Source organism: Nerophis ophidion, linkage group LG25 (assembly GCF_033978795.1).
Source record: "Nerophis ophidion isolate RoL-2023_Sa linkage group LG25, RoL_Noph_v1.0, whole genome shotgun sequence".
NCBI classification, from domain to species: Eukaryota; Metazoa; Chordata; class Actinopteri; order Syngnathiformes; family Syngnathidae; genus Nerophis; species Nerophis ophidion.
In genome coordinates, this window is record NC_084635.1 from 37,625,029 (window position 1) to 37,642,940 (window position 17,912).

Genomic DNA, 17,912 nt, shown 5'->3' on the forward strand with positions numbered 1-17,912 from the left:
AAACATTGATTGATTGGTTGATGCATGATTTCAAACCATGGCGTCTTAGTGTCTTACCAACAGTCACCATGGAAACAGTGGTCCCAGCTCTTTTCAGGTCATTGGCCAAGTCCTGCCGTGTAGTCCTGGGCTGATTCCTCACCTTTCTTAGCATCATTGAGACCCCAGCAGGTGATATCTTGCATGGGGGCTCCACTCCCATTGAGATGTTTGGCTTCTTCCATTTTCTAATGATTGCTCCAAGAGTGGACCTTTTTTCACCAAGCTGCTTGGCAATTTCTCCAGAGCCCTTTTCATCCTTGTGGAGTTGTGCTATTTTGTCTCTGTTGTCTTTGGACAGCTCTTTGCTCTTAGCCTTGCTGAATGTTTGGGTCTTACTGATTGTAGGGGGTGGACAGGTGTCTTTATGCAGGTAACACAGGTGCATCTGATTCAGGATAATACAGTGGAGTGGAGGAGGACTTTTAAAGGCGGACTAACAGGTCTCTGAGGGTCAGAATTCTATCTGATAGACAGGTGTTCAAATACACAAATACATTGTTAAAAAATCATAGATTGTGATTTCTGTATTTTTCTTTTTAGGTTATCTGTCATACAGTGGACATGCACCTACCGGGAACATTTCAGACCCCTCCATGATTTCTTGTGGGGCAGTATAGCTCGGTTGGTAGAGTGGCCGTGCCAGCAACTTGAGGGTTGCAGGTTCGATTCCCCGCTTCCGCCATAATAGTCTCTGCGGTTGTGTCCTTGGGCAAGACACTCTACCCACCTGCTCCCGGTGCCACCCACACTGGTTTAAATGTAACTTAGATATTGGGTTTCACAATGTAAAGTGCTTTGAGTCACTTGAGAAAAGCGCTATATAAATATAATTCACTTCACTAAGTGGGAGAACTTGCGAGATAGCAGGGTTTTCAAATACCTATTTTCTTGTATATATATATATCCATCCATCCATTTTCTACCCCTTATTCCCTTTTGGGGTCGCGGGGGGCGCTGGCGCCTATCTCAGCTACAATCGGGCGGAAGGCGGGGTAGACCCTGGACAAGTCGCCACCTCATCGCAGGGCCAACACAGATAGACAAACAACATTCACACTCATAATAGTGCAATATATACATATATATATTAGGGCTGGGCAACAATTAAACATTTTAATCGAAGTTAATCGCACTATTTCTCTGATTAATCGCGATTAACTGCATTGTATACACAAAGCCCAATAATGAATTCAAAAGTAGTGTGTAGTGCACCTTTATTGGAATATTCTCCCACATGAACAAAAGCGCCAAAACATTTGTTGTGCAAACACAATTTAAATCAGTCCTTGTTAAACAGTAGCAGTTAAATAGCATATTTGATGAAAATCAACTCCAAAAATGTAAATACAAACATTTAAGCTTATTGCCACTGCCAGGGTATTTAAGTTATCCTGTTTGTTATGGAAAATAAATATAATCTACATACAAATCTCTGAGCCACAATCATAACATCTGAACAGGCAATTTCTGAGGTAACAGCAGAAACATTTTTTTTTATCAGGGATCTTATGTTTAAAAAACCTATATTATAGGTAGTGGGCTGTTTTAGGGAATTTTGGATCAAATTATCCGTAGTAGCAATATTAATAATGTTGTGTTTATTCTGCGTAGTGCACTTAAAATAATTATGACCATATCTAGGAATTGATATGATGGGAATTTTCCGATTGTTTGCTTGGTGCTTTGATAAACTGAAGGCATCATATACATGGTACTATATTGTGATGTTATGAGCCAGGGAATAAAATAACTACCCTACCCAGCATGCAACAGGAGTGAGGAGCATGTATAGGTTGTGTCGCCATGACGGCATCTTGTATGTTGTGATATGCACGCTCTGAAAGTAAACGTTAAGAACTCAGCCAACACTCCTGGTCTGCATTATTCATAAATAGACAGACAACACATATACTCCGCTGCTTCACAGGCCGCCGGATGTAGCCGGCAAAGTATTCCCATGCTAGCTAGCCGCTCTAGCAAGCACGCCTCATTCAGTCCAAAACGGCCCGATCTATCCACATTCAGAATTGTCTGGCGGTCGTAAGTGATCCCGGAGTGACCACGCTGTAAGCCAGCCATGACATTTGCAGAATTGTCCGGTATTTTTGCCAAATGTTCAATCTTTACCAAGAGTCCCTCGACGCCGAAGTACATCCGGGAGATGCCATCTTGTTAAGAAAAGGCGTTAACAAAATAAAAGCATGTAAACAACATACGCAAATGTGCGATAAAATAATTGTCGGCGTTAATAGATTGATGAGTTAACGCGTAATTAACGGATTAACTTGCCCACCCCTAATATATATATATATATATATATATATATATATATATATATATATATATATATATATACATGTATATTACATATAATAGTTCCTGATTGAAAATGGGCATTAGCAACATTAGCAACATTCAGTATATTATCATACATACTAATCTTTACACTAAATAAACTAAAGAATTACGACGTGACATCGCCTTTGATATTTTTCTGAATAAATGCCAAACTTGAGTCTTACCTCATTCATTGAGCAACTTGGGTGAATCCCACACAATAATCCTCTTTCTACCACCTTGTGCTTGACTGTTTGTCAGCCATTCCGACACCAAGTAAACACAAAGAAGGCATTGTTACTTCTTATCGGCAGGAATTTTCTCTACTGGACATTAAATGACCCTTCATTAATGGTGCTTTCCCCCTCAAACTGCACTCAAATTACCTTACTCATTACCGGGGAGTCCATCATTGATGACGGAGGTGTCCAACGTGTGGCCCCCAGCTGACAACCTAAAAATACTATGACAAAAAAACATGAAAAAGTGGAATAAAAGAGCATACAAGTGAAATGTAACAAGAAAAACACTTTTTTTTTTCTTTAAAACTGTCATTGTTCAAAAAATAATAATGCATCAAAAGCAATGTTGTTATGAATTATTCAACTATTTAAGGCTCCGATTACTTCTCATCAAATATTCCACTTTGAAATATTTTTTCGGGAAATATATTAAATATTTTGTGTGTTTGCCCTGTAAAAAACAAATTGTTCTATGACAAAAAAGTAAGACATAAAACAAACAACCAAAAACACTAAAATAAAATAAAAAAAACAGTTAATGTACGGAAATATATGGAGATTTTGAGGTAAAAAATTTAAAATGATGAATAATATCAACACTTTTGGGTCCCTAAGCGTTTTAGTGGGATTGTTTTGTTGTTTTCAAAACTAACATTGCTGGAAAAATAGTAATAATGTGAATTATTGAACTATTATTTAAGACTCCAATAAAAATCAAATATTCCACTTTGAAATGTTTTTGGTTTTTTTAAGGGAGGACTTTGTTGAGCTTTCTTAAACAAAAAAGGCATAAAACATAAAAAAATATTTTTAAAAAAAGATTCATATTAGCAGATCTGAAACTGATCGAGAAATGTAATCATTGAAAGAGGACCAAAAAAATGGCGGTACATATTTTTAACACTTTTTGAGTGGGACACTAAGAAATTTAGTGTGTTTTTATTTTAAAAAACAAACTGTATTTGCTCAAAAATATTAATATGAATTATTTACCTATTTAAGGCTCCATTTACTTCACATTAAATATTTTTCTTGGAGGGGGGAATATTGCACATTTTGTGTTTTTGCAATAAAAACAGGGTTTTCTTGAACAAAAAGGGCAAACATATATATATATATATATATTAGGGCTGCAAATCTTTGGGTGTCCCACGATGTGATTCAATATCGATTTTTGGGGTCACGATTCAATAATATATCGATTTATTCGATTTGATTCCCAATTCAAAAACGATTTTTTTTCCGATTGAAAAGGATTGGGTATTCATTCAACACATAGATTTCAGCAGGATCTACCCCAGTCTGCTGACATGCTAGCAGAGTAGGAGATTTTTGTAAAAAAAGCTTTTATAATTGTAAAGGACAATGTTTTATCAACTGATTGCAATAATGTAAATTTGTTTGAACTATTAAAGTTAGCAAAAATCAGACTTATTTTATCTTTGTGAAAACATTGGACACAGTGTGTTGTCCAGCTTATGAGATGCCATGCAAGTGTAAGCCACTGTGACACTATTGTTCTTTTTATAAATGTCTAATGATAATGTCAGTGAGGGATTTTTAATCACTGCTATGCTGAAATCATAACTAATATTGATACTGTTGTTGATAATATTCATTTTTGTTTCACTACTTTTGTTTTGTTCTGTGTGGTGTTTGTGTCTCCACTCAATTGCTCTGTTTATTGCAGTTCTGAGTGTTGCTGGCTCAGCTTTGCTTTTGGAATTGGATTGCATTGTTATGGTGTAGCTGTGTAGTGCTTTGTTGGATTGATAAAATTAAAAAAAAATAGTTAAAAAAAAAAAAAAAGATCGATTCTGAATCGCACAACGTATTCGAATCGATTTTCTTCCCACACCCCTAAGATATATATTGTGTATATATAATGTAATATATATAATATATATAAATATATATTTATATTTATATTTATATATATATATACATATATATATATATATATATATATACATATATATATATATACATATATATATATATATATATACATATATATATATATATATATATATATATATATATATATATATACATATATATATATATATATATATACATATATATATATATATATATATATATACTCAAGGTTTGTGTGGTTTATCTGTTATACAGTGCGCCGTTGAGTGGAATATATGTTAGGTCAGGAAAAAATCCCCTGAAGAGCAGGGAAACCTGCGAAACAGGCTTGTAGGGATAAAATTTCCTCTGTGTTTCATATATATATGTATATATATATATATATATATATATATATATATATATATATATAAAGTTTGGAAAGTATCCCACTTGTAAAAATGTAAAAAAATAAGTCATACTTTTTTTTTCAAACACTTAAATCTCCGGATAAACTTAAAATATATCTGTTGATATATATCTATGTATACATTATATACATATATAAATATATACATATATATTTATATATATGTATATATATATGTATATATACTGTAATCTATATATATATGTGTATATATATATATATATATATATATATATATATATATACACTGTATACATACATACATACATTTTCTAACGCTTGTCCCTATATATATTTTAAAAAGTATGACTTATTTTTCAATTTTTACAACTGAGGCACTTTCCAAACTTGAGCAGAGCCCTAAAATGTAAATATTGTATTTTATTATATTGCTGTTGACTATGACAATGATAAATATCAAAATGTCCTTCGCATGCTATGATTTTTTAAAACTTGGACACTCCCGATGTAGGCACTCCTCTCCCAGCAAGTCAGTTTAAAAGACTTTCATAAAGACATGTCCCTTACATTCTTTCCCCAATAAACAAACAAAACAAAAAGTTGAAAAGAAGCCCTGGTGGATGGATGCCTCCATCCAACATTCCTTCATCAAATAGCTGCTTAGGATTCGTTTGGAGGCTCTCTCTCTTTTTCTTTTTTTCTTTTTTTTGTAAGTTTGCTACTCAGAGCATCAGTCAGAGAGTTAGCTAAATCCTGCAGGCCGAGACACACAGTCTGCGCTTTGTGTCACCCTCTGCATAAAGAGCACTTAGTGTTGGGGAGCAGGGACCACTGCAGCTGGCCTGCTGGCCTCTCACTACATCAACTAAACAAGGCTCCTGTTCACACGTTCAAGGAACACATCCACAGAGACATGTAAGAATTACTTATTTCTGTTGAAATGGCTGAGAAGATTGTGTTTGGTTTTTATGGAGTGAATGCTACGCCAAAATTCATCGATTTATTCAACTTCTCCCGAATTTGGCGCGCTCTACCTTCTGCATTTTTCACCCGATTTAAACTGTTACAATTTCAAATTGTTCAGCCCTATTCGGGAATTATGGGCTTTCCCTTGACAAATTCCCACATTTGCCAGAATTCCACATTTTCAGGGATGTTTTTCCCATTCAAAATGAATTGGCCATTTTTCAAACTTACACCATTTCCACATTTTTCAACCGATTTAAACCATTCCGCCTTCAACACATTCCACCATCCTGGAAATTGAAACTACCCTTTTGTCTAGTTCAGAAAAATTTCAGGAATTCTCAGAATTCCCCTTTTTTCAAACCCTTTTTTAACTCTTTTTACTGGCGACTACTCCCTCCACATTTTTAAACCCACTTCAACTGTTCTACCGTCAAAACATTCCTCTTAATAAGGACAAAAAACGAAGTTGTTTTTTTTGTGAACTGAAAAAATTCCCGGTTTTCCCGAAATTCCTGTAATTCCTTAATATAATTTCTCAATTAAAAAATGTTCGACTTCAACATTTCTCAACCGATTTGAAAGATTCCAACACCAACCATTTTAACTCATTTAGACCACAAGTCTTTTGACATTTTCCCCCAAAAAACCTATTTTTCCTGAAATTCCCAAATTTCCATCACATTCCCATTGAAATGAATGGGACATTTTTCAAAGTTCCACCATTTCCACATTTTTCAACCGATTTAAACCATTCCACCTTCAACACATTCCACCATCCTGGAAATGTAAACTACCCTTTTTTCCAGTTCAGAAAAATTCCAGGAATTCTCAGAATTCCCCTTTTTTCAAACCCTTTTTTGACTCTTTTTTTTTACTGGCGACTACTCCTTCCACATTTTTCAACCCACTTCAACTGTTCTACCATCAAAACATTCATCTTAATCAAGAAAAAAAACAAAGTTTTTTTTTTAACTTGAAAAATTCCCGGTTTTCCCCGAAATTCCTGTAATTCCTTAATATCATTTCTCAATTAAAAAATGTTCGACTTCAACATTTCTCAACCGATTTGAAACATTCCAACACCAACCATTTTAACTCATTTAGACCACAAGTCTTTTAACATTTTCCCCCGAAAAAACTCTTTTTCCTGAAATTCCCAAATTTCCATCACATTACCACCGAAATGGGGTAAGCTATATTTCGAGATATGTTTGTAGCTTACTGTCTTTTGTTCCCCATCTTCCGTTTTGTTTTCATTCCACAAGTAACGACTTCTGTTTTCCTGCTCGCTACCCGCTATCTTCCCTTCTAGGCCTTTTTGTCTTTGCTAGCTCCCATGCTAAGCTCCTTTTGTTTTCTAGCTCCCATGCTAGCTCTTTTAGTTTTATTTGCCTCGTGCGCGCTTTCTGTTTGTACCCCTTTTGTTCTTGTTCTAGTATTTTAATCAAAACCTGTTTACCTGCAAAATTCCTGCCTCATTCTCTGCATCTTGGGGTTCGTCACAAACTAACTCTGACACTAACCTCCCTAACCTAAAGTATTAATTATTTGTGAAGCGACTGCAGGCCTTAATCAGAATATTGCGTGTACTTGTTAGTCACCGAGAGTCCAAAAAACAAGTCAACAAGTTCACTCCCCCCCCCTCCATCCTCGCAAGCCCTCTCCACAACATTCCTTTCATAAATATGCATATTTTTTTAAGAACAGGAGAGAGCTGGTATGTCGACGGGCCCGGAAAGAAGCCACGGGGAGGGTTTTTTTTCCGCGATCGCTATCACCCTCCGCGCTCTAACCCGCCACGGTGCGGTAGTTTGTTCAAGCTCGGGTGACCGCCCCTCACCCGCTCGCCGTGCACGCAAGACCAATTTTCGTTTCGCCGGCTTCTTGCACGGACGTGACGGAACGCGGCCCGAGACTTGTGACGACGGTGTGTGAGCGGCGGGCGTGGCGACATTCTGAACGGGAAATAAAGAGCTTGGAACTTTCTTAGGCCTTTTTTAGTGGGGAAGGGACTTCAGGGTGAGAGGAATCAGAGCGCTCCCTTTCATCATTGAAGCGACCTGACCCCCCCTCCATTTCGCCGGCAAGGATTCTTGCTCCTTTAGATCTCTGCCAGTGGAGCTGTGAGCTGCCAGCACCAACATGGCGTCCTCACTAGAAGCAAACAATTGGACGGCAATACACTTGTTTCATTTATCTTGGGGGGCGGGGGAGACAATTGCATGATACTAGTAAGGATGGATATTAAATTTGATACTTTTTTTGACGGAACACTCTCCATCTCTCTGGTCGCCAGGAAATTTCATAATTTTTTTTACTACATATGATGTTTTAAACTAAAACAAGCACAGCACTACCTATATGACCCAATGCAAACAACCTTTCCTAATCATGGTGCAAAAAAAACAACAAAATCTAACCAACACAAAATGACAGCAGAAGTAAAATAATATTGAGGTTTCATCCATCCGTCCATTTTCTACCACTTATCATGACCCAATGCAAACAACCTTTCCTAGTAATGGTGCAAAAAAACCTAAATCGAACCAACACAAAATGCCAACAGAAAAAAAATGATATTGAGATTTCATTATCCATCCATTTCCTACCACTTAGCATACTTTTATCACCCCATGCAAACAACCTTTCTTTGTCGTGGTGCGAAAAAAAACTAAATTGAACCAACACAAAGTGCCAACAGAAGTAAAATAATATTACAATTTCATCCATCCATTTTTTTACCACTTATCATGCTTTGAACGAAACCAAACGCAACACTACTTATATGACCCAATGCAAACAACCTTTCCTAGTGCAAAAACAAAAACAAAATCGAACCATCACAAAATGACAGCAGAAGTGAAATAATATTGAGGTTTCATCCATCCATCCATTTCCTACCACTTATCATGACCCAATGCGAACAACCTTTCCTAGTAATGGTGCAAAAAAACCTAAATCGAACCAACGCAAAATGCTAACAGAAAAAAACTGATATTGAGATTTCATTATGCATCCATTTCCTACCACTTATCATACTTTGAATGAGACCAACCGCAACACTACTTTTATCACCCAATGCAAACAACCTTTCTTAGTCATGGTGCAAAAAAAAACTAAATTGAACCAACAAAAAGTGCCAACAAAAGTAAAATAATATTAAAATTTCATCCATCCATTTTTTTACCACTTATCATGCTTTGAACAAAACCAAATGCAACACTAGTTATATGACCCAATGCAAACAACCTTTCCTAATCATGGTGCAAAAAAACAACAACATCTAACCAACACAAAATGACAGCAGAAGTAAAATAATATTGAGGTTTCATCCATCCATCCATTTCCTACCACTTATTATGACCCAATGCAAACAACATTTCCTAGTAATGGTGCAAAAAAACCTAAATCGAACCAACACAAAATGCCAACAGAAAAAAAATGATATTGAGATTTCATTATCTATCCATTTCCTACCACTTATCACACTTTGAATGAAACCAAACGCAACACTACTTTTATCACCCAATGTAAACAACCTTCCTTAGTCGTGGTGCGAAAAAAAACTAAATTGAACCAACACAAAGTGCCAACAGAAGTAAAATAATATTAAAATGTCATCCATCCATTTTTTTACCACTTATCATGCTTTGAACGAAACCAAATGCAACACTACTTATATGACCCAATGCAAACAACCTTTCCTAGTGCAAAAACAAAAACAAAATCGAACCATTATAAGCGGTAGAAAATGGATGGATGGATGGAACCATTACAAAATGACAACAGAAGTGAAATAATATTGAGGTTTCATCCATCCATCCATTTCCTACCACTTATCATGACCCAATGCAAACAACCTTTCCTAGTAATGGTGCAAAAAAAAACAAAAAACTAAATCAAACCAACACAAAATGCCAACAGAAAAAAAAAATATTGAGACTTCATCTATCCATTCATTTTCTACTAATGAAACCAAACGCAACACTACTTTTAGGACCCAACGCAAACAACCTTTCTTAGTCATGGTGCGAAAAAAAAACTAAATTGAACCAACACAAAGTTCCAACAGAAGTAAAACAATATTAAAATTTCATCCAACAATTTTTTTACCACTTATCATGCTTTGAACGAAACCAAACGCAACACTACTTATATGACCCAATGCAAACAACCTTTCCTAGTCATGGTGCAAAAAAAAAAAAAAAATCAAACCAACACAAAATAACAACAGAAGTAAAATAATATTAATATTTCATCCATCCATCCGTTTTCTACCACTTATCAAAGGAAAGCACTACTTATATGACCCAATGCAAACAACATTTCCTAGACATAGTGCAGGAAAACAAAATCGAACCAACACAAAATGCCAACAGAAGTAAAGTTATATTGAGATTTCATCCATCCATCCATCCATCCATCTTCGAGCACTAATCATGATTCGAACGAAACCAAGCACAGCACAACTTATATGACCCAATGCGAACAACCTTTCCGAGTAATGGTGCAAAAAATGACAACATCGAACCAACACGAAATGCCACCAGAAAAAAAAAAATTTAGATTTCATCCATCCATCCATCCATCCATTTTCGACCACTTATAATGCTTTGAACGAAACCAAGCACATCACTACTTATATGACCCAATGCAAAAAATCCCGGTGCAAAAACCCCCAAAATCGAACCAACATAAAATGACAACAGAAGTAAAATAATACTGGAATTTCATCAATCTATTTTTACCACTTATCATGCTTTGATCGAAAGCAAGCCCAGCACTACTTATATGACCCAATGCAAACAACCTTTCCTAGTCATGGTGCAAAAAAAACTACATCGAACCAACACAAAAGGGCAACAAAAGTAATATAATATTGATTTTTCATCCATCCATCCATCCATTTCCTACCACTTATCAGGACCGAATCCAAACAACCTTTCTTAGTAATGGTGCAAAAAAAAAAAGACAAAATCGAACCAACACAAAATGCCAACAGACGTAAAATAATATTGAGATTCCATCCATCCATCCATCCATTTCCTACCACTTATCATGACGGAATGAAAACAACCTTTTCTTGTCATGGTGCAAAAAAATCTAAATCGAACCTACACAAAATGCTAACAGAAGTAAAATACTATTGAGTTTTAATCCATCCATTTTCTACCACTTTTCATGAACCGAAACCAAGTGCTGTACTACTTATATGACCCAATATAAATATAATATAATATTGGGATTTCATCCATCCATCCATCCATTTCCTACCACTTATCATGACCAAATGCAAACAACCTTTCCTAGTCATGGTGCAAAAAAAAAAAAAAAATCAAACCAACACAAAATGCCAACAGAAGGAAAAAAATGTTGACATTTCATCCATCCATCCATTTTTTACCGCTTATCATTGCTTTGAATGAAACCAAATGCAGCACTACTTATATGACCCAATGCAAACAACCTTTCCTACTCATAGGGCAAAAAATTAAAATCGAACCATCACAAAACGACAACAGAAGTAAATAATATTGAAATTTCATCCATCCATCCATTTTCTATCACTTGTCATGACCCAATGCAAACAACCTTTCCTAGTCTTGGTTCGAAAAAAGACAAAATTGAACCAACACAAAATGCCAACAGAAAAAAAAATATATTGAGATTTCATCCAACCATCCATTTTTCAACTACTTATCATGTTTTGAATGAAACCAAGCGCAGCACTACTTTTATGGTCCATTGCAAACGACCTTTCCTAGTCATGGTGGGAAAAAAACTAACACAAAATGCCAACAGAAATAAAATTATATTGAGATTTCATCCATCCATCCATTTTCGACCGCTTATCATGCGTTGAACGAAACCAAGCGCATCACTACTTATATATGACCAAATGCAAACGACCTTTCCTAGTCATGATGCGGGGAAAAAACAAACAAAATTGAACCAACACAAAATGCAAACAGAAGTAAAATAATATTGAGATTCCATCCATCCATCCATCCATCCATTTCCTACCACTTATCATGACGGAATGAAAACAACCTTTTCTTGTCATGGTGCAAAAAAATCTAAATCGAACCAACACAAAATGCTAACAGAAGTAAAATAATATTGACATTTAATCCATCCATTTTCTACCACTTGTCATGAACCGAAACCAAGTGCTGTACTACTTATATGACCCAATATAAATATAATATAATATTGAGATTTCATCCATCCATCCATCCATTTCCTACCACTTATCATGACCAAATGCAAACAACCTTTCCTAGTCATGGTGCAAAAAAAAAAAAATCAAACCAATACAAAATGGCAACAGAAGGAAAACAATGTTGACATTTCATCCATCCATCCATTTTGTACCGCTTATCATTTCTTTGAACGAAACCAAACGCAGCACTACTTATATGACCCAATGCAAACAACCTTTCCTACTCATAGGGCAAAAAATGAAAATCGAACCATCACAAAACGACAACAGAAGTAAATAATATTGAAATTTCATCCATCCATCCATTTTCTATCTCTTGTCATGACTCAATGCAAACAACCTTTCCTAGTCTTGGTTCGAAAAAAGACAAAATGGAACCAACACAAAATGCCAACAGAAAAAAAAATATTGAGATTTCCTCCAACCATCCATTTTTCAACTACTTATCATGTTTTGAATGAAACCAAGCGCAGCACTACTTATATATGACCAAATGCAAACGACCTTTCCTAGTCATAGTGGGAAAAAAACTAACACAAAATGCCAACAGAAATAAAATGATATTGAGATTTCATACATCCATCCATTTTCGACCGCTTATCATGCGTTGAACGAAACCAAGCGCAGCACTACTTATATATGACCAAATGCAAACGACCTTTCCTAGTCATGATGCGGGAAAAAAACTAACAAAATTGAACCAGCACAAAATGCAAACAGAAGTCAAATAATATTGAGATTTCATCCATCCATCCATTTTTCCACCATTTGTCATGACCCAATGCAAACAACCTTTAATAGTCATTGTGCAAAAAAACCTAAATCGAACCAAAACAAAATGCCAACAGAAGTAAAACAATATTGAGATTTCATCATCTATTTTCTACCACTTATCATGTTTTGAATTAAACTAAGTGCAGCACTACTTATATGACCCAATGCAAACAACCCTTCCTAATCATGGTAAAAAAAAAAAAGGAATCGAACCAACACAAAATGCCAGCAGAAGTAAAATGATATTGAGATTTCATCCAGCCATCCATTTACTACCACTTACTACTTACATGACCCAATGCAAACAAGCTTTTTTTTTTTAAAAAAAAGTAGCAATGATTGTCACACACGCACATTAGGTGTGGTGAGATTATCCTCAGCAGTTTTCTAGTCCTGGTAAAAAAAAAAAATTAAAAAAAATTGAACCAACACAAAATGTCATGAAAAATAAAAAAATATAGAAATCTTATCCATCCGTCCACTTTCATCCACTTATCATAACCCAATGCAAACAACCTTCCCTTGTCAGTGTGCAAAAAAACCACAAAAAACTAATCGAAACCAACCATCCATTTTTCTACCGCTTATTCCCTTTTGGGGTTTGCCGGGGGCGCTGGCGCCTATCTCAGCTACAATCAGGCGGAAGCCGGGGTACACCCTGGACAAGTCGCAAACCTCATCGCAGATTAATCGAACCAACAAGCTAATTTACATTGGATTTTCCATAGACATGCTACTGTTTAGCATTAGCGATCCTATATGGCGATTTCAAAAACTTCTAAATCTGGTAATGAATACTCCAACTAAGATGCACGTTAAAATCAAAGAGTGGTGTGCAATAAATACAACACTTAGTTTTAACACTTTGAAGAGCTCAACAACAACAAAAATACTGACACATTTGGCTAAATGGCAAAGACTACTTCCTCATTACGGCAACAAAAAGAGGACAAACTGAAGCAGTCAAGCACTCAGAGCGGACTCAGTCGTACTGACTCTTGGTAATGTTTCAATTTTCCATGCTAACAAAGGTGCTCAAAACAGCAGGGCACCACTTTTCAAAGTGCGATAGCTCGATGCTAATTTACATTAGATTTGCTATAGATGTGCTACCGATTAGCATTAGCGTTTTCATTTCAACACCTCAAAATTTGGTCATGGAAACTACAACTAAGATGCACATTACAATCAAACGGCTGGTGTGTGACAAGTACAATACTTACAGTTTACACACTTTGTAGGACTCAACCAAAGAAAATGCTGACACGTTTAGCTTCATGGCAAAGTCTACTTCCTCGCTATGGCAACAAACAAAGGACAAACTGAAGCAGTCAAGCATTCAGAGCGGACTACCATGGCAACAAAGTGAGACGAGTACGGTAAGGCTCAACTTTCCAAATGCTAATTCGATGCTAATTTTTTACATTGGATTTGCCATTGACATGCTAACGATTAAGCAATTTTGGATGGTGATTTCAACACTAAATTTTGGAATCAAAACTACGACTAAGAGGCACGATGCAATCAAACATCTGGTGCGTGATAACTACAATGCTAATACTAATAATTCAAACACTTTGTAGGGTTTAACGAACCAGAAGACTTGTCACATTCAGCCTGATGGCAAAGACTACTTCCTCACTACGGCATTTAACAGAGGACAAACTGAGTAGGTAATGTTGCAATGATCCATGCCAACAAAGCAAGACAAAGGTGCTCACAATTACAGTAAGGCTCCACTTTTTACATTGCACTAGCTCAATGCTAACTCACATTGGATTTGCTATAGACATGCTAAAGATTAGCATTAGTGATTTTACATGGCAATTTCATCACCTCCAAATTTAGTATTGAAAACTACAACTACGTTACAATCAAACAGTTGGTGTGTGATAAGTACAGTACTTACAGTTGAAACCTTTTGTAGGACTCAACAAAAGAAAATAATTGCAAAATTAGTTTAATGGAAAATACTACTTCCTCACTACGGCATTAAATGGAGGACAAACTGAAGCAGTCAGTACCGTATTGCTACATTTTTCCATGCCAAGAAAGCAAAACGAAAGCGCTCAAAAGTACAGTAAGGCTCCACTTTTCAAAATGTGTTAGCACGATGCTAATTTACATTGGATTTCCCTTAGACATGCTGCCGATTAGCATTAGCAATTTTACATGGCAATTTTAACACCTGCAAATGTAGTGACGAAACCTACGAAACACAGCTGCTGTGTAAAAAGTACAATATTTACATTTCAAACACTTTGTGGGGCTCAACAAAAGAAAATACATTTTAGATACAACAAGTGGGCAGCGCTGTTCAGTGTTAAAAGTTTAATTGAAAAAAATATTATTATTTATTATTATTTGTATTTATTAACACATTTGAACACACACAAACGTACGGAAAATTGGTACTAGTACCGGTATCGATTCCCAGGTACCAACAAAGGGTAGTATATTGATTAAAAGGTACAAAAATGTACAAAACACAAAACCGGTGAAGTTGGCACGTTGTTTAAATCATAAATAAAAGCTGAAAAACTTTATTTTTTGCAAATATTAGCTCATTTTGAATTTGATGCCTGCAACATGTTTCAAAAAAGCTGGCACAAGTGGCAAAAAAGACTGAGAAAGTTGAGGAATGCTCATCCAACACTTATTTGGAACATCCCATAGGTGTGCAGGCTAATTGGGAACAGGTGGGTGCCATGATTGGGTATAAAAACAGCTTCCCAAAAATTGCTCAGTCATTCACAAACGAGGATGGGGCGAGGGTCACCACTTTGTGAACAAATGCGTGAGCAAAATGTCAGTTTAAGAACAACATTTTTTCAACCAGCTATTGCAAGGAATTTAGAGATTTCACCATCTAGGGGCCGTAACATCATCAAAAGGTTCAGAGAATCTGGAGAAATCACTTGTGACTTTTGATCCCACAGGGGGTACTGCATCAAAACCTGACATCAGTTTGTAAAGGATATCACCACATGGGCTCAGGAACACTTCAGAAAACCACTGTCAGTACCTACAGTTCCTCCCTACATCTTTGAGTGCAAGTTAAAACTCTACTATGCAAAGCGAAAGCCATTTATCAACAACACCCAGAAACGCCGCCGGCTTTGCTGGGCCCGAGCTCATCTAAAATGGACTGACGCAAAGTGGAAAAGTGTTCTGTGGTCTGACGAGTCCACATTTCAAATGGTTTTTGGAAACTGTGGACGCCGTGTCCTCTGGAACAAAGAGGAAATGAACAATCCGGATTGTTCTTGGCGCAAAATTTCAAAAGCCAGCATGTGTGATGGTATGGGGGTGTATTAGTGCCCAACGCATGGGTAACTTAAACAAATTTGAAGGCACCTTTAATGCTGGAAGGTACATACAAGTTTCGCAGCAACTTATGTTGGCATCCAAGCAACGTTATCATGGACGCCCCTGCTTATTTCAGCAAGACAATGCCAAGCCACGTGTTGCAACAGCGTGGCTTCATAGTCTATAGTCCAGACATGTCTCCCATTGAAAATATTTGGCGTATTATGAAGCCTAAAAGACTGTTGAACCACTTAAGCTCTACATCAAGCAAGAATGGGAAATAATTCTACATGAAAAGCTTCAAAAATGGGTTGTTAAGAGTGTTGTTAAAAGGAAAGGCCATGTAACACAGTGGTAAAAATGACCCTGGGGCAACTGTTTTGCAATGTGTTGCTGCCATTGAATACTAAGTTAATGATTATGTGCGGAAAAAAATAATAGTTTATAAGTTTGAACATGGGGCTTCACGGTGGCAGAGGGGTTAGTGCGTCTGCCTCACAATACGAAGTTCCTGCAGTCCTGGGTTCAAATCCAGGCTCGGGATCTTTCTGTGTGGAGTTTGCATGTTCTCCCCGTGAATGCGTGAGTTCCCTCCGGGTACTCCGGCTTCCTCCCACCTCCAAAGACATGCACCTGGGGATAGGCCCCTCCCACTTCCAAAGACATGCACCTGGGGATAGGCCCCTCCCACCTCCAAAGACATGCACCTGGGGATAGGCCCCTCCCACCTCCAAAGACATGCACCTGGGGATAGGTTGATTGGCAACACTAAATGGTCCCTAGTGTGTGAATGTTGTCTGTCTCTCTGTGTTGGCCCTGCGATGAGGTGGCGACTTGTCCAGGGTGTACCGTGCCTTCCGCCCGATTGTAGCTGAGATAGGCGCCAGCGCCCCCCGCAACCCCAAAAGGGAATAAGCGGTAGAAAATGGATGGATGGATGGAGTTTGAACATAAAATACCTTGTCTTTGCAGTCAATTCAATTGAATATAAGTTGAAAAGGATTTGCAAATCATTGTATTGTGTTTTTATTTACCATTTACACAACGTGCCAACTTCCCTGGTTTTGGGTATTTTCGTACATTTGAATTGCAGTATTTTATTGTGAAAATCCCGGTAGATTTTCATTGTTTTCACATTGCATGAAGCACAATATCTGCAGTGTGAGCAGTCACTGTTCGGACGTTGCTCCCGGCATGTGAATTATCAACCGGACTCTTGACCCGCGTCGGAACTCGTGTTGTTGTCCTCGGTGTCAGCCAGTACTTTATCCCACCGCGCTATTTACAGTTCGAGATGCCACCTCAGTAGAAGCATTTAAGTCTCACCTTAAAACTAATTTGTATACTCTAGCCTTTAAATAGACTCCCTTTTTAGACCAGTTGATCTGCCGTTTCTTTTCTTTTTCTTCTATGTCCCACTCTCCCTTGTGGAGGGGGTCCGGTCCGATCCGGTGGCCATGTACTGCTCGCCTGTGTATCGGCTGGGGACATCTCTGCGCTGCTGATCCGCCTCCGCTTGTGATGGTTTCCTGCTGGCTCCGCTGTGAACGGGACTCTCGCTGCTGTGTTGGATCCGCTTTGGACTGGACTCTCGCGACTGTGTTGGATCCATTGTGGAGTGAACTCTCACAGTATCATGTTAGACCTGCTCGACATCCATTGCTTTCCTCCTCTCCAAGGTTCTCATAGTCATCATTGTCACCGACGTCCCACTGGGTGTGAGTTTTCCTTGCCCTTATGTGGGCCTACCGAGGATGTCCTAGTG

The 17,912-nt window shown here is 37.2% G+C and overlaps 1 long non-coding RNA gene across 1 annotated transcript in view; it reads left to right on the forward strand.

Moving 5' to 3' along the window:
• The window catches only part of LOC133543010 (uncharacterized), an 87,230-nt gene that overhangs the window by 50,956 nt on the left and 18,362 nt on the right, over positions 1 to 17,912 (forward strand). The gene's annotated exons all lie outside the window — the stretch shown is intronic.